The sequence below is a fragment of the Podarcis filfolensis genome, assembly GCF_964270895.1.
Source record: "Podarcis filfolensis genome assembly, chromosome: 15".
Lineage (NCBI taxonomy): Eukaryota > Metazoa > Chordata > Lepidosauria > Squamata > Lacertidae > Podarcis > Podarcis filfolensis.
In genome coordinates, this window is record NC_139618.1 from 17056693 (window position 1) to 17078794 (window position 22102).

The 22102-nt window shown below is 40.6% G+C and overlaps 1 protein-coding gene and 1 long non-coding RNA gene across 5 annotated transcripts in view; one reads left to right on the forward strand and one right to left on the reverse strand.

Moving 5' to 3' along the window:
* Window positions 1-22102, reverse strand: part of ARHGAP32 (Rho GTPase activating protein 32) — a 199381-nt gene that overhangs the window by 139263 nt on the left and 38016 nt on the right. The gene's annotated exons all lie outside the window — the stretch shown is intronic.
* On the forward strand, window positions 232-6851 carry LOC310750821. The gene is made up of 3 exons (XR_014542309.1): window positions 232-326; window positions 4148-4246; window positions 6068-6851. It is a non-coding gene; the product is annotated as an uncharacterized lncRNA (long non-coding RNA).

A 22102-nucleotide genomic window follows, 5' to 3' on the forward strand; every position in this document is an offset into this window, starting at 1 on the left:
CTTATTGCAGGAAGAAGCTGTAATCACGTGGAAATTTGCCAATCACCCCAGGATACAAGCTTTCTCACTGAATCAACGGGGCCTTTGCACAAGTAATTTTGCATAGAATTGTGTATTTAAGGTGAAAGGCCCATCAATTTTGACTATTAATCCAACATATGTTTCCCAAAGAATATTTGCCATATGATCTAGCCAGTCGCTATGACTAAAGATGTTACTTTCACAGGTGTGTATTTGGCATTCTGAAAACGCCCTTCAAATGCAAGCACAATCTCTTGGACAACTCTATCCTCAATCACCTGGGTTACAGTTATTCTTTGAGACAGGTATGCTTGATGCAACATCTTTAAATCAGAACTCTTCTTTTAAGTTTATAAACAGGTGCTTCAACAACTGTACCCTGTTTTATTGTCTTCTTGCTGTCTATCTTGTATCTAGATAATCTGGACAATATCCTTTATGTCCCAGACAGCAACTCCCCAAACCTTAGCAACAAGATATCTTACTTTTTGCTACTTTTTGTTGTCACCTAATTTTTGACCTGGTTTTAAAAGGCTTTTGGTCATGTTTAAAATTGCTTACAAACAAATCATCTGAACCTAGGATCACGGCCAAACAAACCAGTATCAGGAAATACCGTATTTTTCGCCCCATAGGACGCACTTTTCCCCCTCCAAAAATGAAGGGGAAATGTGTGTGCGTCCTATGGGGCGAATGCAGGAGGCAGGCAGGCAGGAAAAGCTCCCAAAAGCCGCACACAAGCTCCGCGTGGCTCTTGCGGCTTTTCCTCAGGAGGGACAAGGGACTGACGCGGCCAGTCAGTCCCTTCTCCCTCCTCTAGAAAAGCCCACAGGAGCCGTGTGCTCCTTAAAGGGTGTGCGGCTCCTGTGGGCTTTTGCGGGAGGTGGGGGTATTGCCATAGCCGCACGCAGCCTCTCCCGGCTGGAGAGGTGGCACGCGGCTATGGCAGCAGCCTCTTTAGCCGCGCGCCATCTCTCCAGCCCGGAGAGTGTGCGCGGGGCTAAGGAATAGCCCCGCGACCCTCTCCCAGCTGGAGAGGTGACGCGCAGCTTTGGAAGCAGCCTCTTTAGCTGCTCGCCATCTCTCCAGCCCTGAGAACGTGTGCGGTGGGCTAAGGAACAGCCCCGCGACCCTCTCCAAGCTGGAGAGGTGACATGCAGCTAGGGCAGCTGCCTCTTCTCTTCCTCCTCCAGCTTCGCTTGAAGGGCGCTACGCAGTTCTCCCTCTCCGCGCAGCGCCTCTCCTTCGCAGGAGAGGTGTTGCGCAGAGAGGGAGAACTGCACAGCGCCCCTTCAGCCACGCGCCTGCCTGGAAGCTGGAGGAGGAACAGAAGGGTCTCCTTCTATTCCTCCTCCAGCTTCCCAGCGAGGCACCTGTCCTGCGAAGCCGGAGGAGGAACAGAACGGTCTTCCTCTGCATCCCAAAGCCTGGGGCGAGCTGAGCTCAGCACGCCCCAGGCTTCGAGCTTCGCGCAGCTCTCCACAAGCCGTGGGAGCCCGGCGCGACTTCGCACTGGGCTCGCACGGCTTGTGGAGAGCTGCCTGTTCTGGGGGCTGGGGTCAGGGGAAGCTCAGGCTTCCCCCGACCCAGCCCCGCACCTGGGGGGGGGAATAATTTTTTTTCCTTTATTCCCCCCCCAAAAAAAAAAACCTAGGTGCGTCCTATGGGCCAGTGCGTCCTATGGGGCGAAAAATACGGTAAGCAACAAACCACAATCTCTGAAGAGCAAAGCAAGAGCACCTGAGCTATATGCACCAGCATGCAGCTCATGAACAGTATGATTTAGCTAACCACACATAATGGCTTAGTACTGAATACAAATGAGGCAATACTAGGTTTCACAGGATAGCGAACATTTACATGTCAGCCTAAGTTGGCAGGAGTATATAAAAGACATAGCACCAAATCAAATGGTTTGCTTTAGTCAGCTGAGAGGTCAAGATACCTGGAGGACTGGATCTCCAGATTTTTAGGTAGTGGCACTCAAAATGAGTTGCACGATAGATGAAACAGACTACAGCTTTCAACAAAAGCAAGTCCATGATATTAGCATAGTAATAGATGCTCTTATGCAAGATCATGTAGAATTCTAGGTCTTCTCAATAGCCATTTCTGGGAAATTCCCAAAGGAACTTCATCTCTTTTCATTTGAGGAGACGCTTATAGAAGCCTCAAAGTAGGTCAAGATTAGTTCTGCATCCTAAATTCAAACAATGAACAAAAACTTGCAGAATGCTATTCAAGCATTCTTCTTGGTGGCAGATGAAGAAAGGGTGAACTGAATGTTTACACAAAAGAAATAGGTAACAATCCTTGTTAGGGGTCTGGAAAAGCACATTATTTTAATACTTGGTTCACCCCAGTCAGTATCAAGTAGAATCTGTATAGCAGACTATTGCCAATATTATTATCAACTAATCATAAATGATAAGAGATTTTTTCCCTTGCCCAGGCAACAGAAGTTAGGAAACACAACAGCTCAAGAAGTCTGTCATATACAGTGGTACCTTGGCTTTTGAACAGAATGCGTTCCGGGAGTGTGTTCGACTCCCAGAACTGTTTGAAAACCAAAGCGCAGCTTCCGATTGGCTACAGGAGCTTCCTGCAGTCAATCAGAAGCCACGGTGGACGTTCGACTTCTGAAAATCATTCAAAAACCAGAACACTCACTTCTGGGTTTTGATCATTCGGGAGCCAATTTGTTCGGGAGCCAAGAAGTTCAGCTTCCAAGGTACAACTTACTAGTATATTTAGCAGCAGTAACAACACACTGAAAGAGTCTCTTGGTGTTGATTTCTCTAGAAATCATACAGAAACTTGTGGAGGCGGAGCCAGTGGTGTGCTGCACATATGCACAGCTACACCCTATACTGGAAGTATATACTCTAAGTGCTACTTGGAACTCAACCACTGGGGAAAATCAAAAGCTACTACCTCATTAAGTCCCACCTCATCAAGCAAGTAGCAGCAGCTGCTGCAAATGATGGGCATGTGAGCTGGTAGCAGTAAACAGAGGGTGGATAGAGAAGAGGTAACTGCAGTAGTGAAAAGAGTGCAGCTGTTGCTGCCCAATTCTTCAACTGGGACCAGCAAACAAGAGGTGACAACCTATGCAAGAGGTTACGTGTCCTTAGGACTAGCAGGTAATAATTACTACATAGGGGTTACCATTTCTCCCCAGCAAAGTTTTTTGTGCTGCCATCACAGGGATGATGAACCTCTGGCCCTCTGGGTGTTGTTGGAATACAATTCCTATAACACCAACCATCAACCATGCTGGCTGGCGCTTCTGAACACAGTGTAGCCTATTATGTGCAAACATGCACAGCATCAGGCTGCATCCTCCTTATTGTGGTTCTTAATCGTTTTTATTGTCTGAATCACAACTAACATTTATTAGATTTATTTCCCACCCTTCACCATGAGGTCCCAGGATGGTTACAGCAATTTAAAAATGCAATATTAAAATAAGTTAGAATTGTCAGCATCACCCTTGAGCCAGTGCCACTAACTGGACTCATCTACTTCAGCCCCGACTGGGCTAGGCGAGCCGGGTAGCACTTCCAGAGACCACCTTCTGCACAGGAACAAGTCAAAGTGCTGTGGACTCACAGCTTAGAGTTGTGAGCACCGGATTCATTCCAACAAGAAGACAGTCGTTGCACAGCAGAGTACAGCAGAGTCTAGCAGAGTATAAACAACTCGGAGAGCAGCTCTGTAGAATATCTTCTTTATTCTATCTACAACTATTATACAACTATATACAGAGCTAAATGAGGTCTAAATGAAAATGAATGCTGAACTGCACTGAGTGTCTGCAGCTGCTCTTAGCAGCAACCTTATCTATACACACGATCTGTAACACTCAGTCTCTCTCTCTCTCCCCGACACACTGACTGACTGACTCTTTGATGTGGTGCTGGAGCAGAATAAGTAGAGAGCAGAACACTGCCCCTCCTCTCTGGAGAATCAGCAGACTCATCAGGAGATTCTTGGATATGGGAGGGGTGAAATCTCCTCAAGAATATGGTTAAGTACTGGGAATGCATAGAGTGTGTTCACCCATTGTAAAGATGCACATTCAAAATAACTTAATACTATTTAACACGTGCACTCTACTTTCAAGTTTTCAGAGTGCTTCATATGCATCATCTAGTAGCAATTCTGTTAACTGAGGCTGAGGGGAATCTCTTGTCTAAGACTACCAAGAGACTTCATAACACAGGTGAGACTCAAACTAGGAACTTCCCAATTTGTAGCTTAGCTATTAAGATACACAAGCTCGCCTAATGTGGGATTTCTCACATTCCTTTAACCACCCAATCATATTTTCAAATGGTAGTTACATATGGGAAGAGGGCAGATTTCACCCACCCATTCAATGCAAGTTTATAATGTGATCAGTGATTCATATTAATAATCAATGATGCACATTTGTGTTTGCATAACTCATGTTTGTGGGAGCATTAATGTTGGCAGCAGAGGTTCACAGGTTACAATTGTCTCATGTATGAAGAGGTAACAAGATAGAAAATAGCGGGGGCTTTTGAACTCTGTTCTGTTGCACTGTCCAGCACATGCCAAGTTACTTGGGGTGGGGAAGAGTTGAAACACAAAGTGTTACTTAGGGTGACAAAAATACCTTGAGCTGAGCCTGGAGATGTACCCTCATTGTCTGACTTCCTGGACATCTGTTCCTCCAACTTTATCATTTTCCAGGGAAAAAAGATAGAAGAAAGGGGTTGTGGCATCTGTATTTGGCAGGCAGGAATGAACAGGTGTTTCTTTTAGTATTATCTTTAATACAGTTGAAATTTTAACTAATATTTTTAAAATGTTGCCTTCCTTAATCATTTGGGGCATGGATCCAAAATATAATAGTGGCTGCTGCACGATGGGCTTGTCTACAAATATATTTTTAACACACCCATAATCACTGAAATTGGGGTGCCAAGACTAAAAAGCATTTTGCAAGCAATGAAAATACCTTGCATAAGAAGAGTAAGGAAAACACTCTTGAGGACTGCCAAGTACAACTTGCATCAATTATTTAGCTTTCATGGGGTTTACTCTAAAAATAAACATGGGGGGATGAGAACTTCCAATAAAAACTATTTGCATTAGTGAGATTTTCTTCAGGTCTGTAGGATTCTAAAGTAAATTCCCTGATCACCAAAACAGATTATAGGCATATCATCATTCTTCTCCAAAAAAATTAAAATAAAAGGTAGCTTTGCTACTGATGTCTGCAGGAAATAGACTTTAAAAATTTGTCACAGATGGCTACTATAAAAGGGTTGCAGTTCCAAAGCAGGACTACTCTTGCACTGTATTTTGTTATAAAGGGACAACCCTGAGATGGAAAAGGCAGAGGGTCAGTTGATACTACTTATTCTTTAACAGGATGTTAGCCTTAGTTGACTAAACAGCAATACAGGATTAGTAACAAAACGAAAGAGCACCGAATCATGATGGCATGAACACTCAATTAGAAGTTCTGATAGAAATAAGCCAATTTTTGTGGTTTTGTGGTTTTTCCAGGAAAAGGATGGATCTAAGGGTTTTTTGACACTTCATTAAATCTAAAAATGTACTCTTACCTGGTTTCAACACAGTCACAAACAATAGCACCATGTTTAAGAACTCATTTCACACCCATCTAGAATACTTCTGTGTTATACAGCCATGTTTGCTTAACAGGCAGACAAACTCGGCTGGTTGGGCAAACCCTTGAGATCACCACATAGATTAAAATCCTTAATTCAGATGGGAAGGAAGATTGGGGATCATGTATACAAAACTCAGCAGTATATAAATATTGAGAGCAATACATGTCCCTATATCTGGGGTTCCCAATTGCCATCACAGTAGATCAGACACTCCCATTAGCACTTGTCAAGGTCTCCTACACTTTCCAATCTTCAATATATATTTTTCCCAACAAAAATGAGGTTGCAGTTTTTTGGCGGTGGGGGGTGTTGCTCATTTTGGATAGCTGACCTGCTTTTTTGTCTATGTCCTTTTTATTTGTGGGTATGCACTGGAGGGTTCTGAGCATCACCAGTATTTGTGAAATTGGTTTTTTATGATGCCAAGAACACTTCTTTGATCTCCAAGGCCAAAAAGACTAGGGACTGCTGACCTACACAGATTTCCAAGCCAATATCAAAAAAGCTGTGGTGAAACACAAGGCTCAACTGAATGGATGAGCCGCAGTAGCAGAACAGTTTGGGAACTGTGGGTTTTTTTGTGTGCAAAGGGTTTTACTCCCAAGTAAGTTTACATATGACTGCAGCCTTAATATGGTTAATTTCAGTGCCACATTTCTAAAGCAACAGATCTCTGGACTCCATCTACTGTGGAAGTCATACCCTCCAGGCTTGGGTGTTCTTCTTAAACTAGGAGTGGCCCTATTGCCAGTGTTCAAAGACATACAGAATCATAGAATTGTTTTTATGATGTCATATGGTCTAGGAATGAACCCTAACATTGGAAACAAGTTCGGGGATAAGGCCATGCCCAAGTTATTATCAGAATAGTTTAATAGCTGAGCTGTGACTAGTGGCCACCTGAACAATTTCAGCTGCCCGCCCCCTGCTCCTGAACTCCATGTTTAAGCCTCAAAGTCAAACTCCAAAATGAAAACAGTGAAAATGCTAAGCAAGTGTTAGCAATATATTCAACACCCCTCCCTTCCAAGACAGATGATGCATGTTTCCAGTTCTCTGGTCTTGCAGCATAAGAAGAATTATACCTACAGCATTACTCACAATAAAAGGTTTTTGTCATCATCAGACGCCTGAGTCATCAATCACCTTCATAAGTTATTTACTGCTTTGCAGTGTTTGACCTCAATGGCAATTATTTCCTCGAAGGAGCCATATGTACCAATTCTTACACAGAATTCAGAGCACAGGAAAATAAACTTCTTTCCTTTTAAAAAAGCCGCGACATTTTCAGTGACAAAGTCTGCATTTCCGTAACAAACCTGTGCTTACCACACAGGAGCCAATCAGACCTGCTTAACTTCTTCATTTTTAGTGCTATGGAGAAACCAACCATGATCAATGGGGATACTGATACATCCAAACCAAGGATCATGTTTTGTTCCACTCCAAACAAACCATAGGTTAGCCAATGCTAATTCTACAAAGAGCAGGCCCACTGAAATGAATGGACATTTCAGTGGGTCTACTCAGAGTACAACTTAGCTGAATAATAAGCCAATATTTGTTTTCTGCTTACCCATTGTGGTTTTAGCAAAACATACCACAATTCCTAGTTCAGACATAACATAAGAGGCAAGGATCATGGTTTGGTTCCCTCATGCACCAGCAGTGCGGAGAAGTAAGACAGCCCAGATCAGCACATTTGCAGTAAACCATTAACTATACTTACTGTGAAGCACAATGAGGTAGATTGTTTTGTGTTAGTGAACTGTCTCATGTATGAGCACATGCCGTGAAGCACAATCTTATAAAAAAACCACAGATTATTTTGGATATCTATTACTTGCTAATACAAAACTTCTGGAGGTGGGCAAAAATGAAGTACAGATATGGCCCAAAGGGAGCAAAATATTCCCAAGGTCACGTAATTAATGAAATCAAAATCAAAATGAGACAGAACCTCACACTAAGCAAAGTGGATAATCAACAAAGTTGGAAACTTAAAAAACAAAAACCTGAAGCTTTGTTTACTATAAATTAGATAAAGTTTTAAGGCACATTCCCATCTGAAACAAGCCTGTACAGAAACGAGTGGTAGCAACACAAGTACATAACAAACATAAGGGGTGAGGGGTGTTAGTAGAAGCTGCTGCTAATTAAGGGAACATTGGTCAAACATTTTGTTTGTGGTGTTTAGGGACTGAAAATATAAAAAAATTAAGTATTTCCTTCAAAGACCAGATGATATTTTTATTTAATAAAAAGGCTCTCAGAAAGGTAGAAATTACTGAAGATTTTGCAATATACAATTTGCCTCATGTAAGACATTTTAGGGCTGGCCCAACTAACACATATTCCAACCAAGCAGAAAATCTCCAAAAACTCCATTACAATGCACAATCTGAAGCTGGCATCTTATTTAAACTATAAGCTTTCTGTTTTTCACCCACCATGAAGTGGTTGGAGAAATAGACAGATTTTCTGGCATTCTGCTCTCACACTTTTCCTACATATGTGGAAACCAATTGTGAAGCTGACATTGACTAGATGACTATTTCCGGATTTGGCTGTTCTTCAAACAAAATACACTGAACAATGACTTTTGCTGTGCGTGCCCGTCCGTCCATCCGTCATGCCTTCAAGGAGGCACAGCCTGCTTACTTCAGGTTCTTCCAATGCCACAGCCTTTGCCCTTTCAAGCAGCAAATGCTGGCATTCATGTTTGCATGTAACCTTCCCTCGCAGAGGGAACAAAACAGCAGAAGCTTAAATACCATTGCCAAATATAATGTTTTCAACTTCGTATTTTTATAAATAAAAAAATGACATTTTACTTCAGGTATAAAAGAAGACTAGGCCCAGTGGCACGTTGACTCCTCTGTTCACTTTTCCTGTCATTTCTCGGGCCAACTGTCAGGGATGATGGCAGCTGTAGTCCAGGAAACATCTGGAGGGTGACAGGTTCCCCATCCCTGAGTTCAAGTGCTATGCTAGGACTGGAGAGAACCAATTTCAAGAAACTTACTGAGTGACCTCAGGACTGTCACTATCTCTCAGTCAAACTTACCACATGGGGTGGTTATGAGAATGAAATGGGGAGGGGACTATCATTATTATTATTATCATCACCTCCACAATCACTTCAATCTACAAACCACCCTTCTCCCCAAAGTAGCCCCCAGGTATTTGATGGTTATGGGACTTACAGAAGGATGTGGGGGCGTCATACCATGTCAGAATGAAAGAGATCAAGGCTCCAACAACCAATACAGCACAAGATTCAAGCCCCTTTATCATTCCGACTCAATGCCTGCCTTATTGAAGACTTCAACATGCAACCTTATACGCCGTAGGTATGACTTAAATCCCATATTTGGAGATTCTTCTGCTCACAGTTTCACTCAGCTGGATGGTACAGATTGCTACGCCCTGGAATACCTTATGTCAAATTCTGATTTTTTCACACACAGAAATTCTCACATTGTACACACATTTAGAGCCCAGCATACATAAATATTCTGGAAACAAAATTTAACAGGAAAGCTGTCATCGCATGCAGAATGAATATGTGTGTGAGAGAGGGGGGGGAAGTATATTGAATCATATGCTGTGTGACTAATGAGATGCTGAACATGTCAGCACACCATGGGACAGGGCTAAATTTATTGCTACAAGAAATGTATTATTAAAAGTAGTGATTTGGATAATGAGATTATGATAGCTAGGCTGAAGAAATCAGATCTCATACCTAGCTAGAAATCTTCCCAAATGAAACCTACAACACGGAGGCCTGTGGTTTTTCAGGAAGAACAGTAAAGTTCCACTGACTTAAAGTCAACATCTACCCAAATCCTAAGAGCACACATACACAGAAACCTGGCAACATACTAAATTTAGCATAGCCACATTTTTTAATTCTAAGTGAACAGTACTTTTTGCTTTCCTACTTGTCGCTTCTGTTCCAGATCACCAAACTATCTGGACATATTACACCCAATGAAAGTGGTCCTTCGGTATCCTGGAGGAAGCATAAAGCCACCATAACTAGTAGCCATTGGCAGCCTTATGCATTCGGCTGTTGCCTTTTAAAACTCATCCCTAGTTGGCGACAATCACATCTTGCTGGTGATAGTCAACACTGAATGGCAGTGGCTATCCAGGGTTTCAGACAGTGGAAACTCTCAACTCCACCTGGAGATGATGGGGATTGAAACTGGGACCTTCTACATGTAAAGCAGGAACCTCACTTAACTAATGGATAAAATATCACTGAAAGGCAGCCAAGACTAGAAGACCTCACACTCATTTGCACTGGGACTGCAGGTTCTAGCCCTATCTATCAGCTAAGGATCTAAATGACTGGCTGCAATGTCCCCCAGTGCATATGTGCACATACTAGTCTGTTTCACATGCCCAAATGAGAATGAAATATGTGAAAGGAAACAAAAAATGCATCCTGGCCTTTCATGCTCTAGAAGAGTGCCATATATAAATAAGCTGCACATTTGCAGGAAATGTTCATACACAAACTGGGGCCAGTAATTTCAATAGCCTCTCTCACCATTCTTTTATTTTAATACACATTTTTATCTTTCTTTCTTTACTACATACAATCCAGGTGATAATCCAATATAACTGCTGTTAGCTTGAACAAGTAACATAAACATTGTATTTTAGATTTTGTACTCATTCCTAAGGGACTAGGGTTGACCTGTTTAAAATGATACACAACAAACTTCATTCTGAGGTAGTTTCCTTTTTTCTACAAATGCATGGCAATCCTTTGAAACTGCAGCTATACACAGAATATAGAAAGCTAGATTCTTCAAATGAGTTACCGAATAAACAGAAAACAGTAATTAGTTTTATCCACTCTAACACCCTTACATATTGTAACAATAAATAAGAAAAGCAGTTCCCTACAGCTAATTTACTGGTTCTCATGTGGCTCTATATGGTTGCTGTTACCACTGCTTAAAATATGCTATTGGTATAAACCAGGCAGTTTTTTAATTCTTCATGAAATCAATACAATGTGGCCTGACCTAGCCCAACACAGTGCTCTTCTAGTTCTACAATTGCTTTTTGTGGCAAAAACAAACTTGTTATTTGGCTAATTTATTTGTTTAATAAACACAGAAATGCTCCGTGTTTTCTGAGACCAAGGGTGCAGAAATCTACAACCAAGGAAGTAGTGAAAATGAATTAACATTGTCAACAGCAACTTCTTTAGTTATAAAGTATAAACTAGTACGTTGACAGTAGAGCTGGGTCACTTTGCAAAACTGGCTCAGTATTAAACAGATCCTGTGTGGTAGTGGAAGATGTGAAGCTAAATAGCAGGAGATACAGGAATGCACAACACATACCAAAACAAAGGAATTCACTGCCACAAGATGTGGTATTGGCCACAAACTTAGATGGCATTAAAGGAAATTTGAGAAACTCATGTAGAATAAGGCCATCAACAGCTACTAATCATGATGCCTATGTGCAACCTCTAGGATCAGATGCAACATGCCTCTGGGTACCAGCTGCTAAGAACAACAGCAGATGAGAGCTGAAGCCTTCATGCCCTGCTCATGAACCTCCCAGAGGCATCTGGAGGGCCGATGTGAAAAACAGGATTCTGAACTAGAAATGTCTTTTTTTCAATTCAGTAGGGCATATTGTTCTGGCATGTTTTGCACTGCATAAGCCCCTGCCCACTTATCCCTTCAGCCACCTGTTTTTTCCACTGAGTGCTATGAATATAGTGCCACATCATTGGGGGGAGTGTATGGAGAAGGCATCTCAGGAGGAAGGCTGGGGGTGGATAAGAATTAGGCACCCAGCCACCATTATTACACTGCAAATTATGCTCATTCCACCTCACAGCTATTTTGAAGCTGGTCAGCTACAAACTAGGATCAACTATCACTATTTTGTGAGAGGGATTTATGGGCATATTAGCAAATTTAGGTTAAATTAAAGTGCATTCAAGGTCTCTCTCTCTCTCAACAAATCTGCTTTTTAAAACAATCTGAGTTTTTGCTGTATGGAAAGTGAAAGGGGAAATGCACTAGAGTAGGGGTAGGGAACTTTTGGCCCTTCAGATGTTGCTGAACCACAACTCCCATCAGCCCCAGCCAGCATGGCCAGTGGTCAGTAGTGATAGGAGCTGTGGTAAAGCAACATCTGGCAGAACAAATGCACAAGAAAGTGTGGGATAATCAGCTGGTGAAAAGTTGTATAACCTCCATGCAAAAAAAATAATTAAGATAAATGCTCAATAGATAAATGGTTGTCATAGAACCTTGGCACAAACAAATCAGAATGAATACTCAAGAGATCATCTAGAACAGACCTAGGTTCTCAACCAGATTTATTGCCAAGCATGCATTTTGCTCCCCCAAAATCAAATTGTTAAGAGTATGGACCATACTCAGTTATGATGAAGGAAATCAACTAACTAAATCTTGTGCCCAGAAGAGCAACAAAGATGCTGAGGTGCCTGGAAATCAAGTATTATGTAGAAATGTTGTATGTTTAGCCTGGAGAACAGATTACTAAGAGGGGAAATGTTGCCAAATAATCGATGTCCTGCCACATAGATGAAAAACAAATCAGTTTTTTCTTGCTCCTGATTTTTCTTGCATGATGCTGTAATGGTGGGTTTCCTGCACATTTCTTCTTCTATTTTAACAGCATTGGTCTAATCCCCTGTTCTCAGCTCTTGTACAGAAGAGTGGCACCACCTTCAAGAGAGCTTTTTAAAAACACAATTAAAAACAGAATCACCACTGCTTCTTATATATATATCAATGGACATGCTTGCTACTGTTTAATAACAAAACACATAGGTCACAAACACTCCATTAAATACTTGTGCACACTTGGATACAATGCAGTACTGCAAGGAGGTTTGGAAAACAGTCCTTATGACCAAATTGGCATGGCAGGTGAAAGTTTATGACAAAGAATGGTTGCTTCACAGTTCAACACAAACCTTGATTTTTAGATGAAAATAAGCTTGCCATCCCAAGAGTACAGACTCACTATGATTCACAAGAGAAAATATGTTTTGAAGCTAAATTAAAACTGTCTTTGAATAGCAGCAGCTGAAACACCTCAGTATAATCTTTCAAACCCAACCAAGCAAATAAAATATTGTCTCAGTATGTTTTATTTGATAAGACATGTGACCTAGTTTAGGCTTCGCCTTGCCTTGATTCTAATTAACAGTAATTTGTACAGATTCCAATTTAATACATGAACTCACTCATTGAGAAAGGCAAACTGGCTGATTCAAAGCCAACACAAATGCTTAAATATGTTTTATGATGTTTAATTTAAAACAACGAGAAGATATACAGCAAATCGGGCTTCCATGTTACTCCCTTCTTGAAGACAGCAGGATGCAAGGTTGGAATACATACGGGCAACTACATTTGGACAAAATGTACCATTTAATAGGCATATATGACTTGCTTTGAGAAAGCTTTTGAAGCAGTGCACTGATAAAGTGGAATCCCTTTTACTTTTGATTCTTATTTTAAAATGCCCATATAGCTGGAAGACCACTTATGCAAGGATTTATCCTGCCCTCTCTTTAGGCTCCTACTGTCCTCACAAAGCCTCACAGGAGGGTCAGGAACTTTCCTGAACAGTATGAGCCTTTTCCATATTATTAGGAGCAGGCCTATAGGGGGAGGGCAGTTGGGTATACTTGCCCTGGACCTCAGAGGGTTAAGAGGGGGAAGGCCCGCTACGGTCCTGCCAGACTTACGCTATCATGCCAAGAATGAGACTCCTGCCCCAGGCATAAGATAAGCTCTGCACGGGCCTGGTTAGGAATCTGAAGGTGAATTTTAGTCTTAAAAGTTGGTAGGTTAGGATGTATGGGAATTGCCAGGGATGGGGAAGAGAGACTAGGGAGGGGGAGCTGAATGGAGAAGTGTGGTTAATTGCATTACTTTGTGATTTTTGCAAAGAAAAATGGTCAAACCATTAACAATAAAGTAGGGCTTTTGTTTGTTTTTTGCTTTTGTAGTTAGGGGGAAAGTTGTCAAACAGAGACATGTTTTTAGACTCATTTTCCAGCTTAAGACCACAACTGAGAGAGTTCCTAGACAAAAGAAAAAGGCTTACATTGTCTCATGCTTAGTGGGGGGGGGGAGGGGTTCTCCCTCATACTAAACTAAACTAAAAGCTTCAGGAGCAGTTTGTCCTATTTCTTGAAAACAGGAGGTGGCCTTTTAAACTTTGTACCTTTTTGGTTTCTTATTTTCTGTTTAATAATGAATGGAACAAATTTATGGCATACATTGAAACAGATGTAAAAAATCTAAAAATCACAGTAGGCTCGATATAACGCTTGTGACGTAAAGAGTTTTAAGAAAATGAAACTGCAGATAGAAAACTTTTTATAACACATTCCGAAACCGAGTTGAAGGGAAGTCAGTTATTGTTGTGTGATTTAGTTATTTAGTTATTGTAAGTTAATTTGTTAGTGTCTCATGTTATGTAATGTTTTTTTTTCTTTTTTATTATTTTTTTGCTGGTTTTTTTGTGTCTTGTTTGTCTTTTTTGTTGTTTTAATGTTTGATGTGGTATAAGGAATTGAAACCAATAAAAAAAAAATTTTAAAATTTTTTAAAAAATAAAACAGGGGGTGGCCTAGAAAACCTCATGTAGAAATATAGTTCACCATGTAGCCCTGTAGACTGTATCTACAGAGACTATTCATGATGTTATGCTACAAAACATGTGATGGTATATTCAGGCAGCAATCGAGGCAGTGTCAGTTAATGTATTTTGATTGTGAGAGATGGTAAGCAGCTATTGTCCTTCCTCTGCCACCCCAACCTCGTATTCCCAAACAAACTTAAAGTGTCTCAAGTGTCAAATTGTGCTTCATCCAGACTCATTCTGGTTGCTTCTAGATGACTTGTTTATTGAGCATTCACCGTAGGTTGTTTACACTAAGTTGGTGGGGAGGTTATATGATGTTTATTGAACACTCAGTCAGATTTCTTTGCATGGAAGTTTTACAACATTGCATGAAGCAATTGTTATCCCACACTTTTCAGTATTCTTTCCACCACATGCCACAAAATTCTGGATGTTCTTGTTTTTGTAAGTGGGTTTGTTACACAAGTGCATCAAATCCACCAGTTATCCCAACTGAATTTGGTATGCAATCATTGCTATTTGCCGGAAAGAGCCAGCCTGGACGCAACCTTTGTCAGGCAGAAACTGCACTCCTTTCCTTACAAGCAGTTGTATAGGAACCGGAAGTCGCTCCAAACAAACCAGTCTCCATAGAGAAGCAAGTACAAACAATCCTTCTCTCCTACCAACTCCTTTCATGGTTTTATAGCAACTCATCTGTATGACAATCATGTCCACTCTGTTAGAATTGATCTCTGAATAGCAAATTACATTTCAAAGGAAAGTAAAAAGTGTGGGGTGGATGGGGAACCATTTTGTTTATTCCAACCATGCAACTCCAACACAGGGAAGAATAAAACAGACAAAATGTATTCTTTCAAAGCCAGAAGCAGTCATTAAATAATTGCTATTTGACACTCAAGGTGAAACTTCCAGCATGGCAAAGCCTACCTTGTATCAATGAAAGCTGCTAACAGTCACACAAACAAAATGGTTGGTTTTAAAGGAAACAATTGTGAAGGTAAGAGTTCATTAATCTAAGAATCACCCATATTGGTTCTAATACTAATTCTGAGCCTTCTCAACAGGTATCAAATTACAAAAACAGCTGATATGCTGCTGGTTCTAACATGTTAAATAGCGGCAGTACAGTGGTACCTCAGGTTAAGAACTTAATTCGTTCTGGAGGTCCGTTCTTAACCTGAAACTGTTCTTAACCTGAGATACCACTTTAGCTAATGGGGCCTCCCGCTGTCGCAGTGCTGCCACCGCACAATTTCTGTTCTCATCCTGAAGCAAAGTTCTTAACCCGAGGTACTATTTCTGGGTTAGCGGAGTTTGTAACCTGAAGCATCTGTAATCTGAAGAAGAAGAGTTTGGATTTGATATCCCGCTTTATCACTACCCAAAGGAGTCTCAAAGCAGCTAACATTCTCCTTTCCCTTCCTCCCCCACAACAAACACTCTGTGAGGTGAGTGGAGCTGAGAGACTTCAGAGAAGTGCGACTAGCCCAAGGTCACCCAGCAGCTGCATGTGGAGGAGCGGAGACGCGAACCCAGTTCCTCAGATTACGAGACTACCGCTCTTAACCAGTACACCACACTGGATCACGTGAAGCATCTGTAACCCGAGGTACCACTGTATAGTGGTAGTATAGCTAAGGTCTTATGTACTGTATTCGGTAGAAACTACAGCAGATATTCTTCATTCTTAAATATGTGGTAAATTTGCAGAGTGTCTTCCGCTTCATATATAGTTTCTCTGTGGTATCTGAATGTGGAGATGTGGCTTTAAGCTATTGATATTTTTTATTAGACTGAGCCAAAATGAAACCACCTCGAGTTTGTGGGCTATCCTTCAAAAATCCTGCTAGATAAATCTAGCAGCTGCATGAGAACTATTATGCAAAATGTTAAGTATGGTTTTAATTATGAATTATGATCAAACACAGACACATTTAAAATCTTGCACTTTTCACAACAACCCTATGGATTGTATTGAGGCTCAATAAGTATCATTTCAATGAACTCCAAATCTAGCAAGGATGGTGGGGATAAAGCCTTTTTACAAAGCACCATCTAACTCTGCAACATTTGGAATTATATTAATAACAGTCAAAAGTAGAATATACTGAGTAACTGGTACATACATATTCATTACCACACACATCACACATTTTTAAAGAGTTGTGGAGTCTTTATTTTCCCTTCTCTCCAACACTTGTCATTCCTGGAAAAAGTGCCAACTTTGGAATAAGACAATAGTCCACCTCAAAAACACTCTTCCAAAAATGCATGCTTGATGCAGTGCTTAATTAATTAACAAATTATTTGGTCTTCAACACATTTATAGCGTACCTTCCAACATTTCTGCAATGAAAACAGGGACGTCCTTTATTATTTATTATATTATTTACTATAATAAATAACACGGGTGGCGCTGTGGGTAAAACCTCAGCGCCTAGGACTTGCCGATCGCATGGTTGGCGGTTCGAATCCCTGCGGAGGGGTGAGCTCCCGTCGTTCGGTCCCAGCTCCTGCCCACCTAGCAGTTTGAAAGCACCCTGAAGTGCAAGTAGATAAATAGGTACCGCTGTATAGTGGGAAGGTAAACGGTGTTTCCGTGTGCTGCTCTGGTGCCGGTTCGCCGGAGCAGCTTTGTCACACTGGCCACGTGACCCGGAAGTGCCTGCAGACAGCGCTGGTTCCCGGCCTCTAGAGTGAGATGAGCGCACAACCCTAGAGTCTGTCAAGACTGGCCCGTACGGGCAGGGGTACCTTTACCTTTACCCCATCTGACTGAGTTGCCCCAGCAGTCAACTTCACACCCTCCAACATTTCTCCGATGAAAAAAGGGATGTCCTAAGGAAAAGTGAGACATTCCAGGAACAAATCAGAAACCAGGGCAGCTTCTGTAAATCTGGCACTGTCCCTGGAATATAGGGACACCTGGAGGGTCTGTTCTAGTCTTAATGTATAACTGTGTACTTGGAAACCCATGTTAAAAACAAAACCCCTGCTCTTCTGAAATGTTAACCTATTTGCAAAACTGATATAACACGTACAAGAAAAAACTGGTGATAGTGTATATTTAGACAAAGACAGAAGATGACCAGATAAAGGAGCAAGCTGGTAGGAAATGAAAACATGACTAATTTCTACATATTTTAAAAGAGGGGGAGGCTGAAAAGTCCTTCCCTGTTACTGACAAATATGCTGCCTTGACCAACAGCCACTTGCTATCATAACAGGTTATCCAGAAAAGCAGTATGTTACTGTGGCAATACAGGTGAGACAACAACAACAGTCAGATGGGCTGAGAACAGGTTTTCTTTCATCACTGTTCTCCACTGACTCCAATGGATTCCTCCACCAAAAGTTCTAGGAATAATTAAAATTATCACTCACTCTTTCTACATGAACTGTTCTGAGAACCCTTCAAGATTGAAGAGCAGTATAAAAATGTAATGCATGTTTAAGTTGTAACACACCCAAGAGATGTATTAAGCTTCATCAGTGTGGAAAAAAATAACTCAACATAGCTGCAGTTTTATGTTCTATACCTGCATAGCTCCTAAGGAGAAAGATTTTCTTTAGTGCAAAGTGTTTCATATAAATTTCAATTCCTAAGCACACACACAATACTTATAATGCAGTGTGATGCTTTCATCTTGCTCAGAGAACACCACCACCAATTTCTTTCTGGGTGAATGAAATCTAAACATCATTGATGACATACTATTTTATAGCCCAAAACCCTGTTAGTGACTCCAAAACTCCCACACTACTTCCAGTGGGAGACATGTCTAAGTATTGAGTTTACCAGCTCACTACCGCCACCTGAGGAACTTCATCTGTTACCCTCAGTCACTTCAATTACACAGGGGTCATCTGGCTGCTGTTTAATCTCCCAAGATTATAGTCACTATCTAACTTTCAAGGGAAATAGATTAATGCACCATGTAGGGATTGAATATTTCTGAACCCCACTGATACGGAAACAATATATAAACATTTCTTTAGAATTATGAAAAAAAGACTCACTCAATAACCACAGTAAGCAAAGAAAGGTAGTGATGTAAGATTTTAAAGTAAACCACTAGTTAGCATTCTGCACTACACTTAATACATACATTTAGATATTGAGTACATAATCTCTACAATTAAGAATAATACTTCCATTTCAAATTTTTAGATTCCGGATTTTACAAGATTTTACACAGGATAATCATTATAGTAGTTATTACTCTCACACAGAAAAACATATTTTCAAGTTTTCAACACCTTTAGCTATGAAGAGAAGTAAATCAAAAATTCTATTTCAGATTATTTTAAAAGAGTGAACTGACTGAAGCAATCTAGTTTCCAGAAACACCTACGTATAAGGCATGATTCACCACAAATCCTAATTATCAGCCAGGACTGCAGTTCCTAGTTACTATGACAATGTCAATATCTCTGAGGTGTATAGTCTTACCCTGAAAGGTAAACCATTCAGAATAAATCATGGACCAGAGAATCTGAGAAAAGAAATTCAAAGGAAACTGTTTATCAAAGTCACTTGATGGAAAGGCAACAACTGCTAAAAGTTATGACAATTCAGTCATTCAATGTTGCTATTTCTAGAGACTAACAACACCTGAATTTCTATGTGTCATCTCAAAAGTAATGTTTTATTCTATACACTGTTTAAAAATGGCACTTTTTCAAAATGCATAGGATGCCAAGGCTGTATTTGAACATCAGCTAACTCTCGCCTCGAAGCCTATGTAAGTTACGCCACTTCGGTCTTGCTGAAGACAACGCCTAAGCCTAACTGCCAGTTCTAAATATGAGAATGTGTTCAGTCAGATTTAAAAATGGAGCAAAAGCAGTCTTGAAAATAACCAGGGGGTGGGCGGGAGGAGATTACTAGTCTGAAAAAAGAAAAAGAAAAAGAGGGCTGGCAGAGGAATGATGAGGAGCTGCATTTTTATGCTGGACACAGAATAGGGCTTGCCTCCTCTAGCAGCCTGCTTGATTTCTATGTCAAGTGCAGAAGAGGAACAGAGGGTCCCATCCCTCCCTCACCAGCCCACTCTTTTGCCTACACTGAATTCCTAACTCCCTGTGGCTACCAGGCTAGTGCTTAAATACAAGGCTGAACTAAACCTAGGTTCAGTATTTGTTTGAAAACCATTTCAACTTAAAGAAGTCTAAAATCATGCACTGAGGTTCGACTTCCACATCTAATATTGACTTCTTTAAAGATGTGAATCTTTTATTCCACACACACCCAGTTTTACATCTACAAACTCGAACATAGCCAGGTTAGGAAACCCACCAAAGATAAAGTTTGCAAATTACACATTACACAGTGATATATAAAGTATGGACACATTTGAGGGATCCCACCACCAACCTGGAATAAATTCAGTCTCAAAAAGTTAATCTGACAGTTGGGATGCACTGAACATCCATGAGACTATTCTACTGTGATAGCACAGAGTGAACTTTTCAATATTTAATGGGCCTTGAAAGCATCTTTGTTGTTGGCAAGCTGCAAGTGCCAGTGATTTGACTTTAAAAATGTGATTCAGAAAAAAGTGTGTACTTAATAACACATTTAAAAGCTCCAATGACTTCAGCTGGTGCTTTATATTTATTAATGTTTATCCGACTCATCTCTTTTATTAAATTTCTTACATTTGCTCTTTGGGAGATACCACAAACCACATACCCATTAACTGCGTACTATATTTTTCTCAGCACTAAACAACATTTCATTTTATGTAAGAAAAACTATTTAAGGAAACTAGAAGATGGGAAAATGCCAAAAAGGAACTATAGCTAGAAAATTGCATTCACTGGCCTGGTTCACACACTTAGTCAAACCTTCGCTTAGTGAGACCTCGCCAGCTCCCTGAGAGTTTGCAGCTGCTTATCCCCTCCCTGTTCCTTTTTGCCAACTATGCCACACAAACTAAACTGGTTGGAGGGGGGAGTATTGTTTTGTTGTTTTAGCTATTTGCTTTGTAAACCACTGAGATCTTGCGATGAAGGGCAGTATATAAATCTAATAAATAAATAATAATAAACAAAAAACAAACTTGAGTTGTGTGAACCGGGACTCATGGTTAAGCTCCTTTCTGACTAACCACGAGCTGCAGCCAAGGGTTGTTCTTGGCTAAAACTTGTGGCTAGCGACAAGAGAGATTAACTACAAGTCCCGGTTCAAACAACATGCTAAACTGAAGCATGGCTTAGCTTAACATGGTTGCCAAAAAGGACCAGGGAGGATATAAGCACATGTGAGCCACTCCCAGAGTTCCCATATGTTCACATGGTTTGGCTTAGCATCTCATGCAAATAAGCTTGTCACAGAACATTAATATTATTCTTTCACTTGAAAGTAATGATGCAGCTAAAGACAGAATTTAAATGGCATCATCAGTGGAAGGGCTTTTTTTTTTTTTTTTACTTTAGAAGCCCTGTAATGTACAAGATAACTCCAATGGCCTGGTTTGCATCATTAAACCATGGTTTGGCCTTGTATGGGCAAACCTCAATGAGACAGAGTGGCTCATGCATTCTTCTTCCCATCTCCTCCGACATGGTTCAGAATAAGACCTCTGCAGAGTTTCAGTTTCCAAGAATCTCAGCTTAGTGCAATGTGTGATAACAACAAATAAGGATGATGATGATGGCGGTTACTATTATTAATTCATTTTATATATCACCCTTAATCCAAAGATTCCAGGGTGATATACAACATAAAGAACATAATTTACACAAAATAATAACAGCATAATAATAAAATAATCAAAACAACAGTTCCCCCTCCCCACACACATTTAACAGGCAATCATTATTTAATGGCTGAAACCCTGGGTAAAGAAGTCTGTTTTCGCCTGGCGCCTAAACAGTTTAGTTGTTAAACAAGCCAACTTCAGCTGCAATGTATTGTGTACTTGACAAGCTCGCTGTCACTGCAATTCTAGGTAAACTGGGGGTGGGGAGGGACAGTATCAAGCGAATGGTAAGCCACCATACATAACAGGTAAGCTGTGTTTGGCTTGGTGGGTGAGAAATTGTACAGGTCTGCCTTATAGGATGCTTTTCTTTGAACTCCTGGTAATTATCAAAATGGTTGCCAGATTTCTCAGCACACACATACTAATGCTAAAGAGCCACACAGGAAAGGCAGAATAAATTTGAGACAAATTTGCAACTCACTTTTTCATTGTGTTTAAAAAGAGGAAAAATATGTGGGTAAAATAAAAAGGGGAAAGAATGGTTAATAAACATTTAAGGAAACAGATGGCAACTCAACGGCTTCACTTCCACATCACATTGAAATTGTGAGATTTCCACTTAAATTTGACAGTCTATTTGAATCTCATGTTGAATACATTTGATCGACCTCCTTAAAAATCCTTTCCTTCCCCACCCCCAGGCATCTAGCTCATTTTCCATTTTTAAAGCTTTTCTTGTAGAATTAATAGATGCTGAAATACTGCCAGCCATAAAAGGACAACTCACTTTCATTAAAAGCTTAGTTCCCTCCATAGATTAGAAAGGAATTGTCAGCCCAAAGCACGTGACTCCATATGCTCTGCTGCATATGCTAATTCATCTAAATATATGAACATTTAAATTGGACTTCTGATTAGCTGCAAGAATGAGTCAAAAAGTAGACAGGTGGCCAAGCAAAACCTATTCACCTCTGATCCAAACTGTTTTAGAGTATTTATGCAAAGGGAGAAGTCCCAGATTCACAC